This window comes from Stegostoma tigrinum, chromosome 20 (assembly GCF_030684315.1).
Source record: "Stegostoma tigrinum isolate sSteTig4 chromosome 20, sSteTig4.hap1, whole genome shotgun sequence".
In the NCBI taxonomy this organism is placed as follows: domain Eukaryota; kingdom Metazoa; phylum Chordata; class Chondrichthyes; order Orectolobiformes; family Stegostomatidae; genus Stegostoma; species Stegostoma tigrinum.
This window is the reverse complement of record NC_081373.1, coordinates 36,789,220-36,795,219: the sequence shown is the minus strand read 5'-3', so window position 1 is coordinate 36,795,219 and position 6,000 is coordinate 36,789,220.

The following is a 6,000-nucleotide window of genomic DNA, read 5'->3' as shown; positions in this document are numbered from 1 at the left end:
AGTCAGGCCAGCATGGGGAGGGCGCACTGCTTCTACGAGTTGTCGTCTGGGTTGGAATTTGGGAAAAATGGTCATATAAGTGACCAAGGCTGTTGGGCCTGGGTTACCAGGGTCTAGGAAATGTAATGGATCAGGAAGGTGTAGTTGGGAAGTTGAACAGGGAGTCAGGTGATCAGTTAATAGTTACCTAGGAACTAGAGTAGGTTTTAATCCTCTAACTTTTCCTGGGTAAGCTGTTTACCTGTGTTGGAATCTTCTGACTTTAATGGGCTCTTTTGCAGGATTCTTAAGGCAGGGAAAGTGACCATATGAACCTTCAATTTTCTGGGTAATTCCCACAAAATCTGCTGCATCTGGGATTCAGCATGGTCCTGATAGCTCCAGTCTATACTGCTCCAACAACTCTGTTGCGACTGGAATGTCTGGGCCAATGAGTTCATGTATTCTGGAACCCTAACTGAAGTGGGAAATAACTTTTTTGCCCCAAATTAGGAGGAGTGTTCAATGTGGCATGAGAGTTATGTAACAAGAAAAAGATAAATGTGAGATTGAATTTCTCAATGCCACTTTAAGAACAAAACTAAAAATAAATAAGCCATTATCAGCAAAATAAAGCAATCATGAAACTGTTTGATTGTTGTCATATCCAAACTAGTTCAATCTAGGATAATCAGGAAAGGGCAGGCAGCCATGGAAAGACAGCTTTATCTGTATTGCTATTTCAGGTCACCCAATTATACACTTAGTTTTACTTAATTCTTGTTAATTGTAATAAAAAGTGACTGAATGCAAAATCATTGATTTTGCAAACTTTTAAATTTTTTTATCAATGCCACAAGAAAACTTAGTGCAAACACAACTTAAAGGTCTTTTGTAAAGCTCATTAACGTTTTCCTGGAAAGAACTGCTTAAGGGTAAAATACCTGCTGCAACAGATTGTGCAATACTGTTAATGAAATCCTACAAGCTGTGGGGCAACAGGTGTCACTTGAACAGAGTCTGAACTAACAGGACATACACATCTTGCCGATGTGATGGTAGGCACACGCTGTTTCTTGAAGGTTATCAGCATTCTGTTTGAGCATAGAGAGATTGTATTGAAATCCCTGCATCCCTCATTAACTGCAATCTTGTTCCAGCTTGTCCAGTATTGAAGCTGGTAATTATCGCATTTTGGATTTCTGTCCACAGTCGAACAGAAACAATAGGGTGGGCATCCATTTGAGAAAGATGTGAACACAATCAATCAGACTCTTCTGAGAGATGCTGCTTCATCAGATGTTCAGGGTTGGATTTTTGTCTTTGAGGCGGCTCGTGGCAGCTGAAAAATTTCTTGACTCTGCAGACCTGCCTTGATAGAAATGGCCCAGGAGAATCTACTTTTGACTCAAGGATGGTGGTATGAAGGGGAAATGGATGCAGGATGGAGCCAGGCATGTCACAGTAGCAGATCTGAAGTGAACACGGGCGTGACTGAGTGCTGGAGCAGTAATCAAGAGGCCCATCTCAGTTCACCAGGACTTAATCTCATTAATTTACTTGTAAATTAGGCCCTCTAGACCTTGCCCAACCCTCACCCCATGTTAACTCATGCCTTTTCATCCATTCCCAATGGCTATCATACCTTCCATGCCAAATCATAGTAATTCAATGTTCATCTTCTCAATATACAATCTGTACAGAAACAATTAACCTTAAAGTGATCACAGCATTTACAGAACTGCTTTACAAAATCAATCCACTATTTTTATTAAAGAAATCCGCTACAACTCCATAGAAGTATCAAACCTTTCAAATATAAATAAGCAAAGCTTGATTCCAATGATCTTGTCCAAATAAACATTAAGCATTGACAAATTTAATCATAAACAAAATATCAAGCCTTCTTTTCTCTGTACCTGTGTTAACAATGTAAAACTTTTTTGTTGGATTCAAATGCAAGCCTTATTTTGCATTTTTTTAAAAAAATCATGCACTGCTTTTGCTCAGCTCCAGCTTTGCATGGTCTCCATATTGTCACTGACCTGCTGCAGGAAGTGGAACTCCTTCCTGTTCATAAATGCTGACAACTGTGTGGAAGGGCCATATAATCCCAGGCATGCTGTTAAAAATGCCCTGCTCTTCAGTGATCATGAAAGAGCAAAGCTTACTTGTGTTGCATGTTTCCATTGAAAAGTAGATGAATTCACTAGTTTAGGCAAGCAAAACACCTTTAACCTACATGATGTAACTGTGAACTTGAGTTTAAATCTCTTACAGATATCTTATTGCTTTGGAGGTATAACAGCTGTTCACTGCAGCTGCTAACCTCAGAACTGCCCAAATTAGTAATGATGTTTTTCAGCTCCTCCTGCACACATTGGTACTCTTTACTGGTGATATTGGTGGTGAAGGGATTCATTTATAGCCATCATTTGGTGTCATAAAACTGGTTATCAGAAGATTGAAAATCAACTCTTTTTAGCTATTCTGTGGACGCCCAAAACCAGCCAGACACCATAAACAGACAAGTCTAGAATTGCATAAATAGCCTGTGGTGGTCTAAAATAGTAATGTCTGGAGTTTGCATCATGCAGATGATGTACAAATGGAATGCTAACTGACTGAAAAATGAGCAGATATGATTGGGTGAATGGTAGATCTGGTAAAAGGGGGAGGAGATTATCCTTCATTCTACTTTGTTCACGCTCCACAAATTGGTTCTTTTTTTTAGTAAAAGCAGAAAGAGTCAGTTGATAAATAACTGGCAAGCTATTCTACTTACAATAAATAGCCTATAAAGTTAAGATATAGCAGGGCAGCTCAGCTAAGTGAAATGTACAGTGACATATGGGAAGACATGCAAGCAAAATGTGTCAAAGACTTGCATATCTGCAGAAAGTGTAACCAGCTGCAAAAGCTCAGAATCTGCTCACGCATCAATTGGAGTCACTACTGTGCGTCTACATGGCAGGAACTATATAGATAGCACATTAGACTAGGTGACTACCAGGCAGTCTAAGAGAAGTAGGCAGATAGTGCAAGAGGTTACTGTACTGCTCTGTTTTATGTAATAAACTTCAGTTTTTTAGTTAAAACCAAACCTGAAAAATTGCATGAATGTATCTCAGTGAAAGATCATCTCATTAAAAAGGACGAAACAAAAACAAAATACGGTCTATCAGTCCAGACTTAGTCTGGGATCTGACCAGTCAAGTGATCACATTAGCTGGATTATAACAATTAGGAGCTGATGTGGGATTTGAATTCATAGGAGTTAAGCGGGTTCTGTGTCTTTCATTTCAAATAATAGGTACATGGTTGTTCTGAACGTAAATCAGCTATGTTGTGGAGAAGCTTATTGCATATAATTTTGAGATAGTTTTGAATGTTGCTAAGAGCTTTCTGGAAATGAAAGATATAATGGTGGATTGTTTAAAATTTTTGACCAAACTGAGAGAATTAGCAGGTAGATTGAAGATGGAAGTAAAAACAAGATCTTGCAAGGATGAGATGCTTCAAGTGATTATCCAATACATAGAATTGGAAGAAAGGAAACCTAAAATTGGGATGTCACAACTAGAATTAGCTAAGAGCAGTTGTAGATGGAAAGGCTTGGTTTAGAAGAAAAACAGAGGATAATGGAAATTGAAGAAAAAGAAAATCAAAGAATGATAGAAAGTTAGTAGAAAGAAAAGCAGAGTGTAATGAAAGAAATATAGAAATTAGTGAATTTAAAATAGAAATGGAGGAAAAATAAAAACAAAGAAAGATGAAAAGTGAGTAAATGGGAAAACAGAGGGAGAGGGAAATCAAAAATAAGACTTGATCTCCAAACAGATCAGGAAGTTAGAGCTCAGAGTTGGCAGAGAAAAAATTGGAGTAAAGAAGGAAGCAAGAAGTAATATCTTGGATGATGATGTTGATTGCAATGAGGGCTTTGATTTAAGTAAGAATCTGCTCTTAATGCTCATGTTTACTGAGGATGGAGGCAAAAGAAACTTTACTTCATTTCTGAAAGGAGATGGAGCAGCCAAAAGATGATTTGACCTAATGTTATGGAGTGTGATGACAGGTACAGTTAAGACTGCATATGCCAGTCTGTTGGAAGAACAATCTGCAGAATTTGAAACTATAAAAGGGAGAATACTCAAAGGCTACTAAATTGTGCCTGAAGCGACCCATTAAAATTTAGGACTGCAAGATAAAAACCTTATCGTTCATTTGTGCAATTTGGAAGGGAGAAAGAAATGTGGTGAGATCAGTGGTTTAGACCACGTATTGTTGAAAAATCAAAAAGGAAGATGAAAGGGAAATTCTGATCATGGCAGAATTTAGAAAAAGCATTCCTGCAAACTTTAGAACTCGTTCGATCAGTGTCAAGAATTAAAACTAGAAAAGCTGCAGTTCTGACAAATAAATATTTGAGGGATATGGGCCAAGTGCAGGCAGCTGGGACTAATTTAGTTTGGGATTATGGTCGGCATGGACTAGTTGGACTGAAGGGTCTGTTTCATTGCTGTGTGACTCTATGATTCTAGAGGGCATAGAGTTAAGGTGAGAGGAGATAGATTTAAAAGGGATCTGAGGTGCAACTTTTCCACACAGAGGGTGGTGTGTGTATGGAACAAATTACCAGAAGAAGTGGGAGAGATGGGTGCAATGACAACATTTAAAAGGCATTTGGACAGGGTTAGGAAATGTTTAGAGGGAGATGGGCAAACTTCAAGCAAATGGGATTAGTTCAGTGTATGCAAGCTGGTCAGGATGGGCCATTTGGGCTGAATGGCCTGTTTAAGGCTGTACGTCTCCATGGCTCTATAACTATGGTATCTTACCCAATTACAGGTGGTGAGATGCTCATATGGCTATCAATATGGAAAGTAAAGGAATAGCACGTCTATGATGGAAGAGGTACCAAATGTAGGGAACAAACAGTAAGAAGCCAAAGTAATAACAGAGTACAACTAGAACCAAAAAATGATATAAAGAAATTAACATGCTTCCACTGTAATAAAACTGGACATGACCAATGCAATTGCTCGTAGTGAAATGGGAGACTGTAGCAGTGGGAATATCTAAGGAATATTAAGTAAAGGACACATCAGGAAGGGAAATAAATATTTAATCTGCAGCATGGTATGGAGACAACATGTTTCCTTGGAATGTACAAAAAAATAGAGAAATGAATCAAGACAGTCATGAAAATTCTTTTTCAAAAATTAGCGTGGAGAATCAGACCATTGGAGTTTTGTTTTGTAACTTTGTCATGGGTCATGGACATTATTGGCTGGCCAGCTTTAATTGTTCTTCCCTTTGTGAAGGTGGTAGTGAAACTGCCTTCTGGAGATGCTGCGATCCACGTGCTGTCGGTAGACTCACAACACTCGTAAGGAGGTAATTCTGGGATGTCGACGCAGCATCAGTGAAGGAACAATGATCGAGTTCCAAGTCAGGCTGATAAGTGGCTTGGAGGGAAACTTGCAGGTGATGGTGTACCAAGTACCTGCTGCCTTTGTCTTTCTGGATGCAAGTGGTTGTGGGTTTGGAAGGTGTTAAGGATCTTCGGCGAATTCTGCAATGCATCTTGTAGATGGTACTCTCTGATGGTGTGTAGATGCTTGCCAATCAAGTGGGCTGTTTTGACCTGGATGCTATCAAGCTTCTTGAATGTTGTTGGAGCTGCATTTATCCAGGTGAGTGGGGAGTGTTCCATCATATTCCTGGCTTGTGCCTTATAAATGGTGGACAAGCTTTGGAGAGCCAGGAGGTGAGTTACTTGCTGTAGTTTTCCTCGCCTCTGACCTACTTTTGTAGCCAATATATATGATTGCCGAGTCCAGCTGAGTTTCTTTTCAATGGTAATTCCAAAGATGTTATAGTGGCGGATTCTGACTATTTTATCTCAAAAGGGGTAATGTTTCCTTATGCTTGGAACGAAAGAGATTAACCAGTAAAGCTGTTCACAGACACTGGAGTGGGTAGTCATTCATGCTGACCTGGTGTTACTTTTTGCCTTGC